The following is a 26,644-nucleotide window of genomic DNA, read 5'->3' on the forward strand; positions in this document are numbered from 1 at the left end:
GTCCGCCGTGTTGCTCCGCCATGTTTCTACCGTAGCCCAGAACAGACAAACCAAACACTGGCTCTAGAGAGAGACTTTCACGTTTTTACGTTACCTGAAGACCACCGTAGTTCTCACGCTTGTGAGAGTGCAGTAACGTGAGCCGCAGTGCCAAATTATATACCGCCAGCTGCCGTCTGACTTCCGTTGCCCCTAAAGTAGTGTTATTATGGTAAGGGTGGCCTCTGATCGAGGCGAACGGCGTTACCACGGTTTTGCACTCGGTGGCTCACGTTACTGCAGTCTCAAAAAGGGAGCGGAGGGGTACAATCTGCAACCACACTGATAGATGCAGCCAATCCTACACACTTTACCTTTAAAAAGGGTCAATAGGAACTATTTCTTCAGTAGAAAGTAGTTCCGGTGTTCACAGCAAGGTGTGTGAATTATCCTAATAGGACATTGTTCATGTAATAAACTATCAGTGACAAAAAAAACGGATGGATTTGAGTCTCACGCCATCAACACCACAGAGACGACTTTATCTATGTCATATGAGAGACTATAATGTACCTCTGTAGTTGCAGTGCTTTCACCCTGGATTGTACAAATCAATATTTCACCCAAGGCTCCATCACTCCCTCTCTATTTCCCTCTCTCTTTCTGGCACTCGCTGGTTTTTCCCTCTTGTGTCACAGCACCGGACAGGATAAAAATTAAACGCATCAGCAGAAAAACACACAAGTGGAAATGATCTCGCCGCCGCAGCCGCGCTCGGGTCATGAATTCAGCTAACTGTGCTTATCACAGGCCGCCGCTATTAGTCTTAATAGCCGCGGTGACAACCCGCCTTGAGAGGAGATGGGCCCTGCTTCTCGAAAGGCTCACCGCAGACAGGTGATTCTCATCTGAGGTCGCTTCATGTGTCATAGTGAAGGAAGGCGACGCTGGCTGGTGGCTTGTTGGAGCAAAACATCAGAAGCCGGCAGGCCATTACAGACACCAGAGCCATATGTTCTCACACGCTCGGCATCAATCAAGGACAAATTAAGAATTCAATCAAATGGTGATCACATTCAAGCTGTTCATAGCAGTTATCTTGAATTATGAGGATGTAAAGACCCTAAATAAACACATAAGCCAGATTCCATACATACTGATAAGTAATATACAGTACATAATCGTAATTCATTGTGCACTCTTTTTGCAGTTAGCAAGCAAAAAAAATCAATGCATTTATCTTCTTTTACATACTAACAGGAACTGAGACAAGATGCACGACCAACAGACGTCAATCAGTGTGTGACTTTCTATTGTTATTGTCAATTTAAAGCTGCACAATTTTATATTATATATTTTATATTAACAATGGAAAAATATATATACAAAATATAATGTGAAGGAGGTCACTCGTAGTGTCAAACCTGCAAAGAGTTATGAAACAACTCTGCAGTTCTTTATAGAGTGTTTTAGCTTTTTTCAGCTCATTGTTTTGGTTAACCTCACTGTTTTGGTTCAGTCTCACCCATAGAAACAGAGTAGGACTAGAATGGACATTCCCATTCAAATCAACATAGCAGGATGGTCAGAGCGGTGGCCACTTTCATGTGTACCGTTGCCATTGCGACTGTTGTAATGGCCTAACTTCAATATGAACTAAACCGATTTACGGCAAGTCGCAGACTCACCGAGGTGAGGTTTTGCGGTAACGACCTAGCTAACTAGCCAGCAATCAGTCTCCGGATCTGCGTCTGCTCTCTTCCCGGCGAGCTGCGAGCTGCGACCACACTTTATGGCCCCACTGACATGTGTTGTCACCATAACAATTAACAACAATCGGCATTTTCTTTTGTACTAGTCACATGGCCGCGGAAAACTGTTCAATGTCCGTTCTTCTCCTACTCTATTTCTATGGTCTAAACTCCCTCAGGCTGCTTGTATTACAAAAAAAAAAGCTCTGATAAACCAACATGCGCTACCTGCCCAGCACCAAAAGACACACAGACAAAGGTAGTGACTAACATAGTGGAGCATCCTTCAGGAGTTGGTTGAGACCAAAACAGAGCTAAAAGGAGAGACAATATTGGACAAATATTCGCTAACTGTTAGAAACGTGACTCCAAATGAATGCTGGATGTGTAAATAAGCAACTGTTTGTCAACGCATTAGCCGTAACAACATTACAACTATTCTGGGATCTTCCTTTTTATGTAAAATACACAGGCTTGTACCTTTCTGTCAAAGAACCAGATGTTTTCTCATGTTGTGTACTGATGATTCAACAGGAACAGTTTCATACCCATCCAAGCCTTGGAAGTGCTCCAACTGCCAGTCACATAACATTATCTATAGTATGGAGAAACTGATCACTTTCACTTCAGTACAGTATGTATTACATTTCTTCTTGTAGAGTCTGTAGCGTCAAGCACAGCTCTGCAGGATTTAATGCAAACACAATCATTTATTTTGCTCAATGCGAGGCCGCTTCATGACTACAGTGTATATAAGAGGGAATATTGCCAGGGCAAAGAAGTGCATGTGGCATATGAGTGAATGTCTTTCTGAGAAAAACGATTTTTCCCTCTGAACTAAAGGTTACTTGCTGTAGCCTGTCGAGGAGCCGTGCTGCGTTGCCATTGAATGCGACACACAGCCTGGCCGGGCTGAAGAGAGGGGGCGGCAGAGTGAAAGTGTTAAGTTAGGTACCTCACAAAGTAAAAACCACATGAAAGAAGCACATACAATCAGCTCACATAAGAGAAGTCGGCCTGCATCAACACGGCTGTCCGACAGGAAAAACCCACTGAACACTCAAAGATCCTCACAGCCCCTTAACATGAAGCCAGACAAACGCAGTTTGGAAAAACAAATGTCAGGACGCCTTTTCAGCCGTGAATGTTTTCCCACGAGCCGGAACAATCCTCAGTCGCTCTCCTCCTCCACAAACGACGGAGCTTGTGACTGGGACCATGTCAACATGTTGCTCTGTTTAGACAGGGGGAGGGAGGAATTACTTTGATCCACTTTGAGGCATGTCTTCCTTTACTGTCAAGAGTCGGTTAGGATTTCTGGAGGGAGAGGAGACGCTTTTGCATCCACTCAGCGGTGAATTTTTTGCCGCTTTGGCACTTGAAGCCCATTTATGATTAACTAATTATGGCAAGTTTGAAAGGATTCAATGTCGTTGTAACTTCCAAAACCACAAAGAGACAGTAGAGGTAGCAGAACCCGTGGCGACCTCTTATCACAGCCGAGATGACACTCTATTTTACAAACATGACAGAGTGCAGAGATACTGGGCAGAACAGCCTGTAGCTGCAGATTTGTGTGTAGAACAATGGGAGCCTGTGCTGATTTCTGGCCTGAACAATGGCAGGATGACATGGAGCCTGACAGACACACACAGAGCAGCAGGATCTACACTGCAGACAGGAGAGGCAGCTTCACAGAGCAGCAACACTGCCAAAAACATATCCTCATCTTCCTTTTTCCTCTTCCAACATCTTTTATGTGTTTTGGCACCTCTGGCAGTCATAACTCAAAAGTGAACAGTCAAACTTTGAGCACCACCATGAGCACGAGCTCGTGGAGTGAAATGAGCCAGTCACTGCCGAACAATTGAGCAGGAGCTAAATAAATCTTAACCGGAAGGTATCACTAGTTTCAATCCAAGTCTGGTGTAAATTTGAACAGACTTTCCAGAATATTGGCAAAAGAAAACGTGAATAAATATGCGTCTCCCCCATCCACTAGCAGATAAGTGAATATTTGGAGTTAGGCACATTAAGATAAAATTGCACACATTGAAATGCGCATAAAAACAGGTGGATGGAAGTGCATAATGATGTACTTTATGGGTCTCAAACTCAAATTGCCTGGGAGCCAGTTGTTGTTGTTGTTTTTTCCAAAAATACATTTTAATAACTACCTAAAATAAACATCTGGGGAAAAAATAAAAATGGGAAAAATAAAAACACAGTTTGTGGGCCAGATTTAAAGGTGCTAAATGCGAGTTTGGGAGCATTTGTATTGCCTCCGCACGGCTCTCAACATGGCGACAGCTGAGCCGGTGGCTTGTAGCTAACGGTGCTAATGGTGCTAACAGCAAAACAATAGCAAAACAGCTGACAGAGCTAACAGTGTTAACCTGAGGGCTTACCGGAGGGTGGGTGTTACGCATCCGCAATGACGCTATTGGTCGGGATGGTGTTATCAACTATAACCGCCGTATGAGAGCAGTGCAGAGCAACGGCCGTGAGCTAGCCAATGGGGCACATGCTCAAACATGCACTAAAAGGCATGCACGCCCGGCAACAAAGCAAGGAGAAGCTCGGATTACAACACACACTGAGGGTGTGACTTCATATTCTGCTCAGGTAGACATTGATCCTCTATATCTTTACATAGCAAATAGTTGTTTGCTGCTATATTAATACTCTGGATATTGTATAAAGCAGCTTTAGTAAAGAAATCAAAACATGGGGGACCTTATGCAATTGCCTCGCGGGCCATATCTGGCCCCTGAGCCAGTAGTTTGAGACCCCTGATGCAGATTGTGTACAATACATAAATCAAAAGTTTTATGACCTGGGTGAATAATAATGTTAGTGGAGAAGGCCAACCATTCAGTGGATTTATTTACAATAAAATAGATATTAAAAATAAGAAAAATAAATATCAAAATTATATTAAAATCAAAATGAATTAAAAATTTAAATAATTAGTAAAAATAAAACATAAATACAGTAAAAATAATAAAAATACCAAGAAAAATGGCAGTGCTAAATACAGGAGGTGATGAAATCTGAGGCGCTCAAAGTGTACTTCATTATTAATGTCCTCAGAGCACGACTTGAAGCAGCTTTGCTTCTCTTATCAATCATTCATCTGCTTTCCATTGAAAACACTCCGATCCTCCAGTGTCAAATCAGGTTTGAAGTGGCTAAAGAACCACCAATCTGCCGTCTTTCCCTAATTAAACGAGTCTGACATGAGACTCAAACACCTGCTCTCAAAGCGATCAACAATGCTCCACTAATGTGGGGATCCCAAGCAATCCGTAACCTGTCAATCATTTAATACACAACACTCAGGTCTCATAAATTAAGAATAGGATGCCAGAACCCATTTGTGCTGGCTCCTGTGCGTGTCCTTGTGTTTTGAAAAACACCTTGACGGTGAAAACTTGAGATTGAATCAGAATGAAATAATAATGTTGATGCTACTTTTATAATAATAAAACAGCCCAAGCTGCCGTCTTCTTCCCATCTTGCATCCCGTCTGAACAGGATCCCATTTCGCTCGACTACAGCAGGCGTTTGGTTAACAGCAAACATAATCAAACTTTGTGGTCTGTCTATCTGTGGAGCAGAATTGAAAGCAGTTCTTTGGTGGCAATCTCCAATTACCTTCTGCGTGCAAGTGTTCACTGCGCTGGAACTTTTCCATTTCATCATTACACTCAAGCTGCCCCCATCCAAAGCCAACCAGCAGCGGCGGCGGCAGCGGCAGCAACACAGCAGACCGTGTCATCCGTGCACCGCGGGGGGATCCTTCCAAGCTGCAGTGAATTCCTCGTTTTGTCTGGGAAAAGATTCATGTCTTTACAAACCGCAGGTGCAGTGAGTTTTTCTTTTTTTTTGTAAACCAACCACAGTGAAAAGGGGGCAGGGCAACACTCGGCTCCCCCTCGGCTATGTTTGTCACAATTACTCGGTAGGTCAACTTTCCCCCAGTCTCATTAAGAGGTAAAACACTGAGGCTAGAAAAGTCGTCTTTTTTCGGAGCCCCGCAGGAAATGTTTCAGTTTGCTTCCGCACGCTCGGAAAGCCACTGATGCAATCGTTCTCCGGCCCTCACAGTGGATTTGGGAAACAAGAATGAGGGATTATTTGATCCAACTCCCATTCAAGAGGCCAATTCAGCCCAACCAATCAATACTAATCAACGGGGAGATGACAGGAGATGAAATTCCCTCTGCTGCGGCCAAACACTCATGTATCAGGACTTAGAGCCGGCGCTCAGGCTTTCTCTGCTCCTCCTCTCACAAATCCAGTGCAGGAAACTAATGGTGCCTTCAAATGAAACTCGTGAGCTCGCGTTTACAACAAGTAAGTAAGTCGTGTACACAATATGCTCGGCCTTCAAGTGGTTAAGTCACGAGAACACCGTTGTTACTGTCTGGAAGCCACAGAGGCTAACAATTTAGCAAGCTAGCAAGCCGGTAGCATGATGCAGTAAATGCAAAGGCAAAATGAAAGAGTTGTGGGCATTGGGAATATCAACATTTTCCTCAGACATATTATAAAATTACGAAGAGAAACAATACATGACTAAAATTACAATAAATTAACTTATCATGCGCCGAAAAATTAACTTCCAAGGCCTCCGCCATTTCTGACAATGTCAACAAACACATCACAACTCGTGAACTCGGAGCTTTCAGAAACTTTCCACTTACAGTGTCGTGAATACCACAAGAGGGGGGTGTTCATATAAACGCTTCTCTTGAACACGACCCCATTTGAAGGCACCATAACTAAGTCCATTTAGGCAAGTATTGTACTAAAGTATGTACTTTACTTGAGTATTTCCATGATATGCTACTTAATCCTTTTAATCCACTACATTTCAGAGGGAAATATTGTACTTTATACTCAAATAAAACGACAGTCAGTCACTTTTCAGGTTAGTAGCTTACATACAAGTCATATGATCATCTTTAAAAAATATGATGCAGTGTTATAGGGTAAACTAACATTAGCCTATAAAATTAGCTCCACTTCGACCTGCTATAACGTTAACATGCTACGTACCACTTTCGAATAAGGAGTACGTAATATATCGATTTTCAATAGATCAGTAATAAGCCACCATTAAGGACAACTTCTGACAAAACTGTATTGTCGTTATTGTCATCATCAAACCAGCAACATGTTAGTCCGTCTCTCTATATTGTCTGACTTTCTGTCTGTGGCTCTCAGCTCTAAGCCCATTGGTTTCTACTGAGGACGTAAAACTTTAAAAACATTATATATAGTTTCACACGGTCGTCGTAACAACTTGCTTATTATCAGTGTTGTGTTTACAGTTTTACAAGTAAAAGTCTTCAGCTCAGAAAAATGCCCTCTGTTACTATTATAGTATATCATTATTACTCATGCATCCCTGTGTAGCAGCATTTTCATTTCTGTTGGTTGAGTTGGAGCAAATCTTAACCATTTATATGAGGCTGCAACAAATTATTATTTTCATTATGGATGAATCTGCTGATTATTTTCTTGATTTAACTATTATATTGTTTGTAAATCGTCCAAAAATAGTGTGAAACACCACACATTTAGGCTACAATCACAATTACCCATGGCCCATTAAACATGACTTAACTGATAGTATATAATGTTGAATAGTTTAATCTATTATAAAACATATTTTACAAGCTCTTCATATGTTTTGTATGTAAAATCTTCATTTGTAAAGTAATTAGTAGCTATGGCTGTAAGTATAAAGTTGAAAGAAAAGATAATACTCAAGTAAAGCACAAGTATCTTAAATTTGTACTTAAAGGTCCAGTGTGTAGGATCTGGTGGTATCTAGCAGTGAGGTGAGGAGATTGCAACCAGCTGAAGCCTCTCCCGTGTGCCAAGCGTGTTGGAGAGCTACGCTGGCCGACATAAAAATGCGAATGGCCGTATCAAGAGCCATTTGGAGCAGTGCCAGTGCTTGGGAAGTGAGTGGTGAAGCAGGAGCGAGTAGCGTTATCGACTCTGGCCCAAGCAGGAAAAGTTAACAGAGTTTGGTTTGTCCGTTCTGGACTATTGTAGAAACATGGCAGAGCAACATGGCAGATTTCGTGGAGAGGGTCTGCCATGTTGCTGATTCAATTCTGATTCAATCTGCCATGTTGCTATGTAGATAGAAACGGCTCATTCTAAGGTAACGAAAACACAACAATTCTTATTATCAAGTTATTATACACTAAAGAAAACATACCTATTAACATTATATTCCCTTTCTGCCAATAGATCCCTCTAATTGTTTCACACTGTTCCTTTAAGTACAGCACTTGAGTAAATGTACTTAGTTACATTCCACCACTGGGCAGTTTTGATTGCAGGACTTAAAGCATTTGTAATGGAGTATTTTAACCGGACCTTAATTCTTCTTCCACCACAGTCCAAATCTCATTGCAACACCCTGCAAATTATTAATCCAGAGCATTAACCATGCTGACAGTGTCACGCTCTGAGAGAGTACAGCCTGAAGAGGGTGTCTTTCATCTGAGCCAAGGAACAACAAAGAGCATGAGCTTTTCATGTTAACACAGGAAACATATATTTAATGAGACAACCACTGCAATCTCCGCAGCCATGCTAAGTGAGTCTGACCCCACACCGCAGCCCGGCCGCGCTGCCAAACAACAGTCACGGCAGTCTAGACGAAGGCCGAGCGGCGACGAGGGCCTCCCGAAAGCTCTTGTAATGCACAAGGAATTTGGTGCGGTTTCCTCGGAGCAGAGGGGAAACGCATGAGTGAGAGCGAAGAGGGAGCGAGATCCCTGCAGAGGTCAGAGCGTGTCCCCGGAGGTGTCGGGGGGAGTAAACGGGCATGACTGCAGAACACGGGGGTTGTACCCACTCTCCTCCCTCCGCCTTAACCTCTCTTCTTCGCAGGGGTGCCTTCACTGACTCGTCCCTGAACGCCTCAGAGCGAGAATCAGCACGGCCTCCCTTGCATGCCACGCAAATTGGAACAGGAAGCGATTGTCAGCTCCAGGCGAAATCACCACCTCGTGAGAAAACAAACGTAAAAAAGTGGCGCGAAAGACGGAAGGAGTTGCATGTCGACAGCTTGTTTGAGGCCGCTGCTAGGTTCTCTGCACGGCTGGCTGAAGGCTGACACCAGTATCAAGGTCCATGAATATTCAGTGACCAAGTACATAAGGCAGATAGCACTTGACATGTTCAACACCCACCTTTGGCACCTTCACCTCTACAAAGCCAACAAGGTGAAGCAGCGGAACAAATATGTTGCTCGTTTGTGGGCGGCAACAATCCCCTCCGCTGATGATGAATTGGATGTTTTTTGAACAAAGAGAATGTGGGCGAGCTACATCAAAATAAGCCGGACTCGGAAAAAACAATCTGATTTCCTCTGCGGGATTCGCTAAACTGCTGTTTTTTTTTTGGAGACTGGCATTAAAATGAAAATATGTAGCGTTATGCCTTGCAATATGCTGACATTAACATTCTTAGAAAAACATGTTTCCCTCAACTATAATCCCTGCTGGTATCAAAATGTTTGCTCTCTAAATATTTACCAACCCAGAGTCACATCTAAAGCCGAACACAGGCACCTTGAGACTTCCCTTTTTTTTTCCAAGTGTTGTGTCCCAAAGGAAACGCAGTGAAAGCACTACAGACTATCTTGCAAGTGAGTAAACTCTCTGAGCACACAACACATTCCTCCAACACCTCAAACAGCTCTGAGGAAGAAAATATATCCGCCACCAACAAACTGCGCTGCTTGAAAATCAGAGTGTCAGAGAGAGACGAGCGGGGATTCATTTGGTTTTTGCAGTTTTTACACAAAAAAGGCAGACAGTAGTAAATGTATTACTGCGACAAGAAAAGCAATGTTAATATTGACACTGTGATATTTATCGCTACACTTATCCACTGGACCTGTCCAGGTAGAGCCATTTAACATCTGCTCAGTATTATAACAGGCGGGGGGGTTACAGGAGGAAAATCTATCTTTTAAGTGTCAAATACAAAAGATGGCTCTGAAAAGTTTGTGCTTTCTTCCTTCAAGGATGTCGCAGTTACAATGGATTTTTCGGATAGCAAGCTACAAACTTTTAAAAGCCACTTTTTAAGCTAAAAGATTGATAATTCAATAGAGCGTAGTGTTCAGGTTCAATTGTGCTTGCATTAGCCGCTGCATCATTCATGCCATTTGACATTTAACCCGAAACTCCTCACTAGAGCTGCAACTACATTATTTTCATTATTTATTTATCTGACGATTATTTTCTTGAATAATGGTTCAGCGTATCCTCACACAGCAGTTCGTATGATATCTTACGAAAAGTTATTACTCATTTTTCGTGTGTTTTCCTGCGAATGTCCAGCAACACGTGCTAATTTCCACTCTTTAGATGCATCCAGCCTTTTCAAAATAAACTTCCATCTTCACAGGAAACAACTTGATTAGGATCAGGCAACAAAACTAGTTAGTTAGGTTTAGGAAAAGATCGACTTGGTTAGCAAAAATTAATGTGTAGTAGTAGTTCTTGTTTTTAATGTAATTTGCCAATAAAATAGTGTCTATGTCAGTACCCTGGTGTGCACTGGAATTTTGATTTCATTTGGTTTATATTAGGGCTGTCAATCGATTAAAATATTTAATCGTGATTAATCACATGATTGTCCATAGTTACTCACAATTGATTGCAAATTAATCGCACATATTTCATCTGTTCAAAATGTACCTTAAAGGGAGATTTGTCAAGTATTTAATACTCTTATCAACATGGAAGTGGGCAAATATGTTTGCTTCATGCAATAAAGTATATATTTATTACTGGAAGTCAATTAACAACACAAAATAATGACATATATTGTCCAGAAACCCTCACAGGTACTGCACTTAGCATAAATAAATATGCTCATATCATAACATGGCAAACTGCAGCCCAACAGGCAACAACAGCTGTCAGTGTGTCAGTGTGCTGACTTGACTATGACTTGCTCCCAAAACTGCATGTGATTATCATAAAGTGGGCATGTCTGTAAAGGGGAGACTCGTGGGTACCCATAGAACCCATTTTCATTCACATATCTTGAGGTCAAAGGTCAAGGGACCCTTTCAAAAAACGTCATCATCGCGTTAACTTTGACAGCCCTAGTTTATATCGACTTGGTTAGGTTTAGGCAACAAAACTACCTAGTTAGGTTTAGGAAAAGATCGTGGTTTGAGTTGAAATAACTCTGGAAGTCGCATAACTTAAGTACGGAATTCACGTGACAAATAAATCAACGTTGACTTCTGGTTTCACACGGGGTACGAACAGCGGTCTCCCGCTGTTTTTTGACCCACCCATCCACCCAGTCATCCTCCCTACGCGTGTATGTCGCTCTTTATCCTTCCTGGTTCACAATTAAATTGATTATGAATTGATTTTGTGGGATATATACAAATTAAAGTGCATTACTTTTCGTTGCTACGAACGGTGTATGAGAACAGCCTGAATTACTTAGTCTATAGAATATCAGAAAACAAATTTAATATACCGATCACAATTCCTTTATCCTAAGGTGACTTCTTCAAAGATAGACATCACGTAAGACTAAGAAAATCCTTTTAAGATTGAATTGAAATTGCTGTACAAACAATATTCTATTTGTTATTATTGTGATATGCCTTTAATGGGGTTGGTTATACAGCTCATACATGATCCACACACGTGCAAACCCATACACTCACAACAATCTGAGCTGTCAATACAATGTGAACACAAAGGGGTCATGGGGAGAGCACTACCCAGCTGTGTCTCTGCAGCCTTAGCAAGCACACAGCTTCCAAATGAACTGAGAGGTTGTATACCACTCAACACACACACATGCACTCTAACCTCCACTTACCACCACCCCCACCCACTGCTCAGTGCTCCCTGCCTCCTGATAAGCTGGTTTGCCAGGCTTTGCCAGCGCCGCTGATAGCTCCGTTTGCACAACCGTTCCATTGTTGCCGTGCAGAGTGGACAACTGCACTTTGGACCTTTCAGCGGGGGAAAGCCTTCTATTTTGTTCCCCTTAAGGGCATCCACTGTGGTTTATCTGCGAGCTGCCAACCACACACACACACTTTAAACACTGCATTAAGGATATCTGAGGGTGGAAAACATAAACAGTAGCCGCTGCGTATCCGGTGCTGCTGCTGCTGCTGTTAAGCACTGTACAGTCAGTTTGCCTGGCAGCTGATTTTTCCGGGAGCTTAAAAAGACTCATAAAAGGCAGCTGAATTATCTGGGTTGCTGGAACCTGATCCACCGCCGGCTGACCTTTTTTTGCGCAAAGCAATATTAAACGTAATAGTCGGGCCGAGTTAAGTGATTGCAATTTATGAGTCCATTTAACTAGATTCAATATTGGATGACAAATGATTACCTTGGTGGAGTAAAGCTTACATACACGAAAATAACCCCCCGCTACGCACAAATACAGAGCTTTATCAAACTTAACAATCAGCTCAGTGTCTGTCTGCTGCGAGTCTGGCTCAGCGGAGGGCTGAGCAGAATTTTAAAAATGTATGGCAAGAGAAGAAGAAGAAGAAGAAGAAGAAGAAGAAGAAGAGGGAGAGGTTGGATATTAAATATCCACACATTTTTTGACTCCATTAAGCTAAAATTGATGTGTATTGAATAGATGTTGCCTCTGAAATCTGGTCAACTGGCCAAATGGATTAAGTGTATCAAATCCATTTTCTCCTGAGTGCATTGAGGAAGTGTCAAAATGAAACATTTTCAATTTAGCCCCCTTAAGGTCGGAGATTTCTTCATCCCCCCGCTGTAGAACAAGCTGCTTACCGTTGCAAAAACACGCCGCAACACATCGCTAAACGTGGCCCGGGCCTTTAAATTAGCCTGACACACACAATCCACACAGAAAAAGAGCGACATGACTTTCAGGCATTCAGCTCGAGACTATAAAGAAACAATGTCGCCTACTTTGCACACTCCTCACTGCTCTCTTTTCAGCCACATCCTCTTGGATTTTATGACTCTTGGTTAAAATGCAACCATTAAATATTCATGTGCGAGGGCTTTCACCCGTGAAGCAGTTTCCCCCCCTCATTCTCTGAGCTTTAGAGAAAGTGAGAAACTTTTCTGATTTTAACTGACAGGAGCTAAATATTAAAAAAAAAAAAAAGCTTTTGAGAGTTAAGCAAACTACTCCTCTCCAATATGTGCTGATACGAGCCTCGCCTTCTTGGCTTTCATCCTCTTGTAGAGTGAATTAACATGACAATGCAAACTGCGGAGATTAATGAAAACAAACACTCGTAGCTCAACAATGACACTATGAAAATTGATGGTTGACAATCACTCCAAAGAGTGTGTGTTTTAGTCGTCATAAACTATATATCGCTCATTAATTTTTCACTTGTTGTCTCGGCTGTTTATTATGCAAAACATTCCCTATCAAGCAGCAAAAGTAATGACACAAATAATTCATACTTTCCCCTCTTAGAACGCTAAAATCTATAATATATAGCGAGTTAGAGCGTCTATAAAAGATTAAGGATGAAATGATGTCTTCAGGTATATAGACAGTAGCATAAATAAGGCTGGATTTCACTGCAGCGAACATTAGGGAAATATCCCAGGCTTTTATTTGCGTTGATGCGATCCGCATACAAATGCAGGCATGCAACATTCAGGGGCTTCTCCAAACAAGCGATTTTCTAGACAAATGAAGCAAACTGCTCAGACATGCCACCCGGTCTTTGTGCCCAAGGTGGCAGAACACATGCATGACAACTCGTAAGTTGATTTAAGTGCCGGAAATTTGCAAAGAGGAGGGGAGGGGGGCGAATAAAACGAAGCCTGACAATGGTGTTGTTGTGTGAGGGCGGTGGAAGTGCGGCGAGCGAGCATGAAAAGTTCATTCATTCTGAACTAATCTTTTTAGTGATTTGGGAGTAGCGATTCGTGCCGCTCGCTAATGAATGAGGGACTGAACTAATCATTAGGATATTTGTGAGTAATATCAGCTGTAGTACAGTCGATCGCTATCTGTGGTTTTGGACACAGCGAGTGTTTGAGGAGCGATCACTCTTTCATCAGAAGTCTGTTTCAGCACTGAGCAGCTGATTGTGATGAATCACTTTTCTTTCTGCCACTCCAGTTTGGAGAACAGAGTCAAACTTTCCATCATCGCCGCTCGTTGCTCGTCTTTGATCCCAGACAAATACGAAAACAAAAAGTGGAGGATGGCTTGTGAAACACGGAGGCTTTTTTCAGAGGCATTCTTCCACTCTTGGAAGGCTGCCCGCTCTTTTGAAAGCGTTTTTTTTTTTTTCCCCCTCTTCAAAGCAAACGCCGGTGACATTACCCATTCTCCTCCCAATTAAAATTTATTGAAAACATCCAGGAAACACTGTACGGCTAATATCATCACAACTAGCTTGTCAAAAACAAACAAATACAGCGATCACAGGGACAAAAAAAAAAAAAGAGGAGCCCTTCCCCCGGCCTTTTGAGTTCATAACCAGCATTTAATCCGCTGTAATGATTTACAATATGACAAGTCAGGCGAAATTTACTGTGACAGATAGAATAGGACCCAACATAAATATAATTACAGCTCACACGATCTTCTCCACCTCCCTCCTCCGAAAGGAGGAGTCTGCCGACGCCACACAAAGAGGACGCATGACACGCCGCCTCGAGTGATTTGCTTTTTCAATTTGCTCCTCAAAACCAGCTGATGCCATAAAAATAATAAAAAACAACAACGAAGCCACACAGTGTCATGGATGGATCAGCGCTCGAGTTAGCATGATCTTGATAGCAGCAGGTATGTTTTCTGATTCAAGGTGGTCTTACTGTGGCACCAAAAACCAAGACGTGCCATTTGACCTTGAACACCGAAGGTCAAGCGAAACCCACAGACAGCAGTGTGTTTCTTTAAGAGACAGCTGCAGCTAATTTGAGAGTGCATTTTAAGGATGGATGCTTTCAAATAGAGCTGAAACGATTATCAGCAGAATCTGCAACTGTTTTTTGTTTGTTCCTTTGTGCCAAATGTGAACATTTGCTGGTTGTCTTAGCCCTCTATTAGAGCAAATTAAATATCATTTAGTTTTGGATTATTGGTCAGGCTAAACAAGACATTTAAAGACATAACATTAGATTCTGGGATGTATATTTTTGCTATTTTATGGACTAAACGATTAATCGCTTAATCATGGAATTAATGGACGGATTAATCGATAAAGTAAGAAAAAAAACTGAGCAAAAACATTAAATCAGTCTGAGTCTTGTAACTGACACTTAAACAACCCGATCTCATGGGAAGGCGTACAAATAGCACAACATTACAAGAACATTCAACATGTCATAACAACGCATTTTAGGCTTTTCACGTGTCATTTGTACGCCATGCACCCCCTAAGTTTAGAGAACAAAACCACTTGTTAGGTTTAGGAATAACGTCATTGTTGGGCTTATAATAAGTACGTAAACTAAGTAAAACGTAACTGAAGTACGGAAAACACGTCACAAACGCCCCTAACATAACTTACAAAATAAAACACCGGTCTCCTGGTTAAAAGTCCTGTGTTTGTTGGACCCATCCACCTCCCCTCCTGCCCGCCATAAGCGGTCTTTCTTACTTTTGATTCTACGTCACTAGCTCTGAGCGTAGCAGTCAGTGCAGACTATATGGCGTACAATTAAGAACGGAGATCTTATTGTACGCTAAATGCCTTGTGCATTATCGTGTCATTCATACACATTTCTGTGCGAACGGGCTGCACTTAAAACATGTGTACAAATCCGCCAGTGAAGTCAGAATATTTCTACCTTTTTACTGTAGAAATTAACACGATTCAAAAAATGTTATGTGATTGTTTGTATCTTGAAAAAAAAAAAAAAGAATAAAAGTGGTTCCTGAAGTTGAATTAAGAAAAATCTTTTTTTTTTAGAAAATACTTGAAAATAGGTTGAAATTATATTAAATGCACTGGCAGATTTTTGCACAAAGGACTTTAAAGGCAGAAATTATTCGCACACATGCTGTTGAAGAAATGTCTTGAAAGTACAGAATCATAAAGATGAGCATAAAAAGTCAAAATAATACAAAGAAAAATGTAAAAGTGATCGTAAACGCCGTGAGATGTGGCAACACTCATAGGGGTAATTCTCCAAAAGAAACCCACAGTGCTCAACCCCCCCGGCCAGGCCAGATTAGGTTTCACATTCCTACCTCACAAACACACACTGGAGAGAGAGGAGACAGAGAGGTGGAATGAGGCACAGACACTTTTGTTGAGACATTTCTGACCTCAGACTATTTCATCTCGCTGACGGTGTTTACACCAGAAGTCAAGCACAAGGAGATCTTCTCTCTTGTTCTTCGTCCAAGATGTGGAGGATCAACTCCTCCCTCCCCTCACACACACCAACACACACCCCTCCACCTCCATCATGCTAATGTAACACACATTAGTGAAACCAGCCGCGCGTTGTGTACGTCCACGATGACACGAAGGATGCTGGGCCCTCGGGGTCGAGCCATCTCTCCCCACATGCCAGGCACATCGCGGGCGCAGCCTCACACCACAGCGTCTGTGACTCAAACATGCCCTCCTTTTTAGAGCAGATGGTCAAAAATAGCGTCCGCCGTCAACATTTTTTGTAAGCCGTGGGACCCGTCGGGCCACACACCGTTTGCCAAGAAGGAGTAGGGGGTGCAATATATGCGAGTGTGTAAAAATAATCTGGTCAGTTACAGCGCCTCTCTGTTTGATACTGACAAAGTGAGAACGCCCTGTTGTTAGAGAGGAGCTTATGCAATCTGCACCTATAAATAGGAGTGTGAAGTGTGCCTGCGTATGTGTCTCGCTGTGTGTTTACATCCAGACAACACAATTAATTAGCATTCATCAGCAGCAGCAGTGGTTGTTGTGATATCTGTGATTACTATTAGTGTGTGAAACAATCTCTTTCAGGAGCCGTCCGCCGAAAGACGTGACGGCCCGCCAGCCGCCGGACGAGGGAACACAAGGAAACAGACAGGACGTGTTTACAGAAGAGTTATTTAAAGTCGCCACTGGGACGGCGTCGCACGTGGCTACGAGCCATCATTTTACACGCTGTGCTGATACACAAACGCACATTTCATATCCTGAATACTCACTCGGAGACACACTCAGACCAGTGTACTTAGCTGTTAACCCTTTGCACCCTGGGCATGTCACATATTATTATGTTCATAATAAGTTAGGCTACTCAGAAATACTCTTATTTGACATGGAAATTGTATTATACATGTTCTAGGTAGGGCTGTCAATCGATTAAAATAGTTAATTGTGATTAATAACAAGTTAATAGCACATTTTTGTATCTGTTCAAAATGTACCTTAAAGGGAGATTTGTCAAGTATTTAACACTCTTATTATCATGCGAGTGGGCAAATATGCTGCTTTATGTCAATGTATGTATATATTTGTTATTGGAAATGAATTAACAACACAAAACAATGACAAATATTGTCCAGAAACCCTCACAGGTACTGCATTTAGCATTAAAAAATATGCTCAAATCATAACATGGCAAACTGCAGCCCAACAGACAACAACAGCTGTCAGTGTGTCAGAGTGCTGACTTGACTATGACTTGCCCCAAACTGCATGTGATTATCATAAAGTGGGCATGTCTGTAAAGGGGAGACTCGTGGGTACCCATAGAACCCATTTTCATTCACATATCTTGAGGTTAGAGGTCAAGGAACCCCTTTGAAAATGGCCATGCCAGTTTCTCCTCGTCAAAATTGAGCGTAAGTTTGGAGCGTTTTTCAATCTCCTTCCCGACAAGCTAGTATAACATGGTTGGTACTAATGGATTCCTCCGGTTTTCTAGTGTCATATGATACCAGTATCTTCACTCTAGCTTTATTAACATGTTAACTTTGACAGCCCTAGTTCTGGGACACTTTTTATGAAGAATTTTGCCGTCCCTATTTTCTTTTTCAGTTTCTTATTTCCGTTTTTTATGAGATATGCTTTGGCACTACAGTTCCCATCAAGCTTTGGGTGATGTAAACAGGAAGTAGGCCTATTATGTTGCCATGGAGACGGCAAATTAGCCGTGGGCTACACATGAGCACAGTTTTTTTATGTCTACGTTTGTTTACATTGTGGCAGATCTGCTTCAGCTACTAGCACTTCCTGTTCTCACTACAGACATCAATCACCTGCATTAAAGGTGCAAGGTTCAATTTATTCATCCATAAAAACATGGAAGCTAAAGTGCTCCCATTCCACATTAACCACTGCTGATTACAAAACGCATACAAATATGGAAAAATCTGACGTTTTTCATACGATTTCAAAGCAGATTTATGGACGTTTATCCAGGAAGGACAACAGAAATCCTGGAGAGAGTGAGACACAGAACAGATCGGGTGCGATTTTTGACCCAAGATGCCTCAATCGGATGCTAAAGGGTTAATGTATTCCACCCCATCCAGTGCTGAGACTCCTGTCATGGTCTTCTTTCACTGCCCACAGCTGTCACGTTAGTGTATCAGCTCCGGTCTGTGATGCATGGCTTGCACCTGGGTAACCGACCGCACACACAGACAGGCAGACAGCGTGTTGGAGTGAAGGCGCGGTGTAAGCTGACACACTACTGCTGTGGGTGTGGTGCTGCTGCTGCTGTCTGCGCTTCATCATCGCTCAGACGGTTTTTGTTTGAGCAGAAGCAAGAAATCTGAACTTCAGTAAACATATGCTGTCACTTTGACCTCTGGGAACTTGTCACGGCAATCATTTTTCACTATTTTTGGACATTTTATAGGCAAGATTACCAAACAAATAATCCAAAAATATAGTTAGAAAATAAGTATTGGTCGTTGTCCTGTAATTCTCACACAGCTACTGTACAAATTAAAGGATCCTGTTGCTTTTTCTGATGAATCACCGCTGCTGTTAAGAAGAGTTTGTATCCCATTCTTAAAGAGGGACCAAACCTGGAACAAAAATGAATGTAGGCATGTGAAGTAAATATGAGGCCTAAATGAAGCGACACTTTTCTCTGTTGTAGCTCTACTTAGGCACAGTTTTACATGAGGAACTCTGAAAAACAGTTTTCTTAATCAGGTTCTTCCTCTTAGTAAGTTTGAACAAAACAAAAGATTGCACTTTTCACAAGTATTTCCATGTCCCAATCACAATTTAACAATAGCAGCTTCATCTACTAAAGTATATTAATTGACACATGGCAGAAAATAGTGAAATATGCATCATTAAATCTTAAAGCCAAAGGTTATGTCTTCAAATAGCTTGCTTTTCACTTAGCCAACAGTCCTTAACCCAAAGATATTCAATGTTATGCGATATAAAACAGAGAAAAGCAGCAAATCCTCACGTTCAAGAGGCTGAAAGAGAATCTGATGAGAGCTGTTGGTGTTATTTTCATATGCCACGTCAATCAAATGTGATCAAATCACATGCCAAGAGTCCTTACAAAGCAGATTTATTATAAATGTAATAATTATTATTACTTTTTGGGGTGTTTAACTGTTATTATACCATGGTCTGGGTGAATACTCAATTCTGATTGGCTGTAGGGTGTCCATTAAGTAAGGCATATTCATTCGGTCATTGTTTATTTCACAACAATGACCGGCTCGCTATACATTATCCCGCTTATTACACGGCTACTTACTTAAGAAATCAATAATCTGATACAAAAACAGTCCGCCGGAGTCCAACATCAGAACTGCGTCCATAGCAACGGTCTGTTATACATAGCAACGGTCTGCTATAAAGAAATAACAGACCGCAGAATGCTGTGATTGACCAATCAGGATGGATTATTCAACAAAGCCGTGTAATAATTCATAATAATGTACACCTAGTAAGTAGTTCCAGTTAAACTGTCGGTTCACTGTTCTAAGTTAATGCGCTGGCTACATTAATTTAATGAAAATTATTATCTTATTTACAACACTGAGTGTAACGTTAGTCCTTCAGGGCCTCATCTTTGCGCGTCAGACGGTTCAAGCCTCCACGTCATCCATTAATTCCTGATAATGGACACCTCGTCAGGCACTATCCCTTATAAATCATGACTAGTGACATACCAAGTGCTATAAAAAGAACATTGTGAACAAAATCCATTTCAAAACTATGTTAAAAAAAGGAGGGTGATCATTTAGAATATGTGAGAATAAAAAGCTATTACGCCCTCTTTACTTTGGGTCATCTCAGGTTTTTGTCACATGCAAAAGGAAAACAGGCAAAATGCAAAAACAATATTTAAATAGAAGCTTCTCGTGTGTCGACAGAGAAACCGTGCAACATGTCGGGGATTTGATCTACTTGTGTTTTACATCTTGATAGCAAACTTGAAAGTGTTTGACATTTGTGTTTGGGGTGGAGTGGAGGGGGTTAGTAGGGGAAGTATATCTGGAGGAAGAGGAGGAGGAGGGGGGGTGCTGCTGCGGAAAGAGATTACCCTCAGACCTTTTCTTTGAGAGCGAGTGAGAGAATGGGGGGGGGACGTTCCCTGTGTATTAGTAAATCCCAGTTAATTTTCCCTGTCAGAGAACAATGAGATATGGACCCCCGCGGGCTCTGTTGAATGTAATTCCACCACTTGCTCAGAATCACCTTCATTACTCATCAGAGGTGTGGATCTCTCTCTCGTTGTGATGCTTCACCAGAGCCCCCTCAGGAGGCTTTCCAGCACCCATTTCTTTTTCTTTCTTTTTTTTTAATAGTGAGATTACACCTCTTGAGACGTTTTCACATTTCCACAGCAGCTGCTAGTTTCTCAGTCTGAAACATGCAACACTATCCCGTGCTGCAACACTTGACAACCCTTCAAGGTCCCCGGGTTTGGACCCTTGTTTAATTTATAGACGCTGCTGAGTCTTTTTGGAGGAGCCGGATGTTATTCATGATTCATAGCCTTTCATTTACACTTAACGCTGCGGCGCTGCGCCGTGACATCATCCGCGTATGTTTTTCACAGCATGTCACATTCAACATGCATGAGTCTGCGACTGCTGGGGGGCATCGAAAGCTCCAATTATATCCGTCGTGGGTTAAGACTCGCAGATTGGATCTATTCACAACCATCATGTCGCTCTCTCTGACTCGCCTGTTTAACTCCCAAACCCTGCTGACGGCAACAAACGCGAACAAAGCATTAGTGCATGTTAATATCTTATTTAAAGGGGACATTTCATGCTCATTTCTAGGTTCATACTTGTGTTTTGGGTTTCTACTAGAACATGTTTACATGCTTTAATGTTCAAAAAACACGTTATTTTTCTCATAATGTCTGTCTGAATATACCTGTATTCACCGTCTGTCTGAAATGCTCCGTTTTAGCACCTGTCTCTTTAAGGGGCGGTATATTCTAATGAGCCTGTGTGACATAGGAAGGGGAGCCAAATCTGAATGGCTTGTTGAATCACATGTTTTCTGATCTATGCAGACCACAAAAAACTGACTGGGTTGTCTTATTTCACAGTTTGTGGGTTGGTAGGCACTCCAGATGTATGATCACAAGCACTGAAAAAGTGAGTTTTTCACGATATGTCCCCTTTAACTTCCATGTCATCCAGATCTTCAAGAAACCTGACATCCACTGTGAGCAGGAAAAAACTTCAACCACAAGAATTCTGCCTGTATTTGAGACTAGGGCTGAAACTAATCATATTATCAGTTAATTTGCTTGATTAACTGTTACTGTCTGGAACATACACAACGTCTCAGAGCCCTCATTGATGTCTTCAAATGTGCTTGTTTTGTCAACATTTATCAATAGTCTAATAAATCCAATGGCATTCAATTCACAGGGAAATACTGTAAAACAAAGAAAGGCAGCAAATCTTCATATTTCAGAGGCCAAAGACTGTTAATTGACCAATTGATTAATTGACTAATTGTTTCAAGCCATCCATATCTTCCAGAACTCTGTCAGTCACTTTGAGCACTAACAACATGGAAACAGACAACTACACCAAAACTAAATTCATGGATATCAACAAAAGAACAAATTTTGGACATGGGAAAATTAACCTTTACAATCAGAGTTCATATGAAAATAATGGAATAAGATCCATCCCAAAGATAGATCTCGTAAAATAACATATTATTTAAATCTAGCCAGAGATTGTAATGTAAAATTGTAAGATTGTAATGTAAGATGTAATACACTTCCCCGATCCCAATCCTTTTTTTCCCTTTTTGGTTGTTTAGTTTTTGGTTTTGGTTGAGTTCTGTGTATCTAATTTAACTTGCATAAACAAGTATACAAATTATTCTATTATATTATTGAAGTAAACAAATGTCTGGAAGATGATTAAAGAAACATTGCAATTAAGTAATAAAAAAAAGAGCCCTAACAACAAAACCTGCTAGAGCTCCAACTATTAGTTAATTAATCCATCAGCCGACTGGCAGAAAATTAATCTTTTCTCTTTTTTTTTAAGCAAAAATGTCAAACATTTGCTGCTTCAAGCGTCCTAGATGTGAAAATTGTGTGCTTTTGTTTGTCATACATGATAGTAAAATGAATATATTTGGGTTTTGCACTGTTGGTGAGACAAAACAAGACATTTGAAAGTGTCACCTTGGGATGTGGGAGCTCATAACGGGCGCTTTTTTTAAAAAAAACATTTTATAGACAAGACGGTTGATCATGAAAAGCGCTGCAGCCTTGAAACCTGCACATAATTGACATTTTAAATAAAGAGGGAATATTCCTGGTGTACCAAGCAGGCGCCAAAAAATACAGCATTTGTACCTATTAATCAGGAGATGTGTGTGTTTTCTGTTCCGGCTAACTTCCCCTCCAGCATGGCTGCAGCTGTAAGAGGAGGCAGGCCTATTGTTTGGACTAACAAGGGGCGCAGAGGTCACTTGCATTTTCACAAGAGCTTTGCCAGAGGGGTTTGGTGGAAGTAGCCGGCACACAACGTCTGTTTGGTGTGGATCTACACTAAAGCTTTTTCTATAAAGTCACATCATTCCCCAGTCTATTATAAAGGGGGATAGATTAGATTAAGTGAGATTATGCAGAGAGGGGCTCCCTAAAAAGAGCAAAAATAACACACTCGGTACTTAGCAGGCGAGTCAACAGTGGGATTAAGCCAGAAGGACACGTTCAAATCCAATGCTAATATGCACAATGGTCATCCGTCCACAGGGCTCAACTTTTTAAGTGGTCTCAAATGTTGTTGCTTCACATTTCACGAGCTGCAGAAATCTGACTTTTATGAGCATATTCTGGTCGTAAAGCTGAAATTAATCTGCAATTTGACAAATCTCAAAACCTCAAATAGGGTTATATTTCGTCTCTCCATCAAACCGTCATCCCTCCTGTCAAGCCCTCGTTCTCTCTCTCTCTGTGTGCGTACAGTTTGTACAATAACAACTCCTATCACCAATGCAACCGAAAATATGCACAAAGTGGTTGCACACTCTAACATGATTAAATGATGTGTGGTCTGGCGTCACTCCCAGCACCTCTCCCATCCCTCGCCTCGCTCTCTATCTCCCTCAAGCACACACACACACACACACACACACACACAGATTCCCTTTCCCTGAGCTGTGTTTTGAAAATAGAAGCTTCATATTAACAGTCAACAGTCAGGCTGACAGGTACAGTCTGGCCACTCTCTCCGTCGTAAAAAGCCCTCGGTAGATATCATGCACAGAGTACACACACACGTTACTGCGGCGCCGTGTCGCCGAGGTGGAGCGTCACAAATCATCGCAAACGCACACATGAGGAATGCAGAATAAAACACGTGGGGAGTATTACTTACTGGAATACAACTATACTGCAGTGTAAAAATACTATATTACAGGTAAAATTACAGACGTGTTGGCAGCGAATCATACTTAAGTAGCTAAATTACTCATTTGAATGCTGTAACTGTTCAAAGTGGAGCTACTTTAAACTACTTTATACTGTTTACTGTTAGGTAATTTAACCTGTGTTTCGAAACCTGGGGTTCAGGACCCATTCAAGGGGTGGCAAGATAAATCTGAGGGGTCACAATATGAATAATGAGATAGGAGAGAAGAAAAAATGTTTTTCTACACAGTTATATTAATCTATTCTGCCTGACTTTTATATCTTTACTTCATTTTCTCATGAAATGTTGGATAGTCTTGCTCAAATTAAAAATAATCTGAGGTTAGAGGGGGAAATCACTCTTTGGCAACTTGTGACAATGGATTGCAAGTACACGTTGCACCTAGAGCTGCAACAATTCATAGATTTATCGATTAGTTGTCAACTATTAAATGAATCGCAAACTATTTTGATAATCGATTAATCGCTTTGAGTAATTTTTTTAAGAAATAAAAGTCTAAATTCTCTGATTCCAGCTCCTTAATTGTGAATATTTTCTGGTTTCTTTACTCTTCTATCACAGTAAACTGAATATCTTTGAGTTGTGGACAAAAGAAGACATTTGAGGACGTCATTTTGGGCTTTGGGAAAAACTGATCATGAGAAATGGTGACTTTTTCACCATTTCCTGACATTTTATAGACCAAACAACTAATAGATTAATCGAGAAAATAATCGACAGATTAATCAACAATAAAAATAATAGTCATTTGCAGCCCTAGGTGCGTAATTTTAAAGGGTTACAAGTCGGTGACACTCACTACAAGGTTTTTGCACTCCAGAAAGTCTTATGGACTGATGTGTGAAAGTACCAAAATCCCGCAAAATCCTGCACACTTGTGACCGCTTTATTAACGTTTTCTGTAAAATTGCACCTTCACAAGTGATCAACGGCGTGCAGAAAGAAAAAAGGTTGGGAAACACTAGTTCAATCAATAACAATGCAACATATTTTATCAAATTATCATCAGTTTTGCATGTTAAATCTTTATCTGCAAAGCAACTAGAGACTATATAGCTCTAAAACAAATGTCAAAACCCACAATATTTCCCTCTGAAATGTGGCGGAGCTGCGGTGTAAAGTAGTACAAAATTTACCCAAAGTGCACCACGAGTTATCCAAAACAATCTCACTGCCAAAGATATTGCAGTATCAAAACAACCCTTTACAATGTTGTGATTGCTCACAAGTAACATATTCATAGGACTGGCTGTTTGACACCAAACTAAACCTCATGATAAAGCTACTACAACTGACACACTTTCCGTGCGCCATGCTTGCCCTGCACTTTATACCTCGCTCATTGAAAATAGCCGTATATCAGCACGGTGATTCATCCCCAGGAGTTTATTCTCTCCAGCAAAGACAACACAAAAAAAAGGACCTTGAGCGAAACCTACACAAACCTCCCACAGGCTCTGACCGCGGCCGGTCGCTTATACTCTCCAGCCTTTTTCTCTCCTGTTGGAGTGCTTCAGAGGAGGGCTCTCTCTCCGTACGCAGGAGCTGCTCGCCGCAAGTGGAATTCCCAAGAAGAATCAATAACATTATGACATTATACGCCGTCTAACAGCGATGTTGGTAAAAAAAAGGCCTGCTAACCATTGGGAGAGGTGCCACGATGCTAACCATTGGGAGAGGTGCCACGATGCAGAAACAGTATTTATCTCATTACTGTTTGGGTGTAAAATGACACTGTGTTTGTGTTTCAGGAATATTTCCGTATGCAGCATACAGATTTCAGAAGGTGAGCGTAGTAGAGACACACAGCGGCTCTCCTCGCAGGCCGGCCGGCGTTCTGCTGGAGGTAATGAGGCCTCTTGTGTGTCCTCCCTGATCTGAGAGTTGAATAATTTCCCATGTGGCACAGCCATTTCCAGCTTCCGCCTTTACTCTCACCTCGTCGGCTGGGTTGGAAAGGCGAGAGCGAAAAACTCCCACCCTGCGCTGAAAAAAACGTGTTGTCAATCCACAGCCACACACACAGACCTCCAGACAAAAAAAAGAGATCTTTTGATTTAAAAATAAAAAATGTCTATTTTTAGGGTTCACTAATCTGTGTCAGAAGCAGTTCTATTCTAGCCTCTCTCTACGAAGCTCCTCACTGGTCACTCAGAGTTAATAAATGGTCTACTCCAGCGCTCCAGACACACGTGCTGGGCTGCAGATCTCCGTTTCAATGTGTCTTTTGTTTGACGGCTGGTGTTTCAACATCCTCGACTTGAATAGAGGAAGGTCAGCCTGGTGGGGTCTAGCCCCATGGTTATTCAGGAGCCCCCCAACCTGGTGGTGGGGGCCCCGCGGAGGGAGGGAGGGGACAGCACAGAAAAAAACCTCCTCCTCTGTCTGACACCATCACTAATCTATGAGGGGAAACCACTGGAAGCTCAATCAGGGTTTAATCACACGTGCTTTGGAAATCAAAGGATCAGGTGCATAAAGATGACAAGTCTGACATCTCCAGACTGTGAAGTGGAGAGAGAAGCCCTGTCAGTTCAGGAGGGCTATTAAACCCAACAAGCCCCTCGGATTTACATGACATGAAATATGTAAACAAGCAAACCGAGGCCGCTCCAAATAAGTGGTGTCGCCACACAAGTTTTTACACGACCCCTCAGCAGCAGCTGGGTCCAAACAGTTTGGGATGCTGCAGCAGCAGAAGCAGCTAAAAACAGCAGAGAATGAACTTTTACCAGCAACATAACAAAAACAGGAAGAGCTCTCCTGGACATCACACCAGCAAAAAGGGACGAGAAACATCTGCACGTGTGTTTTTGTTTGCTTGCTCCCAAACTGGTATTTTCAGAAGCAGACATGTGCATGTGTAAAAAAGCACGCTCTCTTTCTCTTTCATTGACTATATGAGGCTGCTTACTTTCTTTCTTTCCACTTGGCCATGCTTGTTTTGCTTCCTGGACAGATGTACAGCAAAATGGACAGATGTACAGCAAAATGAGCCCTATATATATAGATAGAACAGTGCATGTGTAAAAAAG

At 41.7% G+C, this 26,644-nt stretch overlaps 1 protein-coding gene across 8 annotated transcripts in view; it reads right to left on the reverse strand.

Annotated features, from left to right (window-relative positions):
• The window catches only part of LOC119479220 (zinc finger MIZ domain-containing protein 1-like), a 133,093-nt gene that overhangs the window by 105,338 nt on the left and 1,111 nt on the right, over positions 1–26,644 (reverse strand). The window lies entirely within an intron of this gene.

The sequence above is a fragment of the Sebastes umbrosus genome, chromosome 20 (genome assembly GCF_015220745.1).
Source record: "Sebastes umbrosus isolate fSebUmb1 chromosome 20, fSebUmb1.pri, whole genome shotgun sequence".
Taxonomy (NCBI): domain Eukaryota; kingdom Metazoa; phylum Chordata; class Actinopteri; order Perciformes; family Sebastidae; genus Sebastes; species Sebastes umbrosus.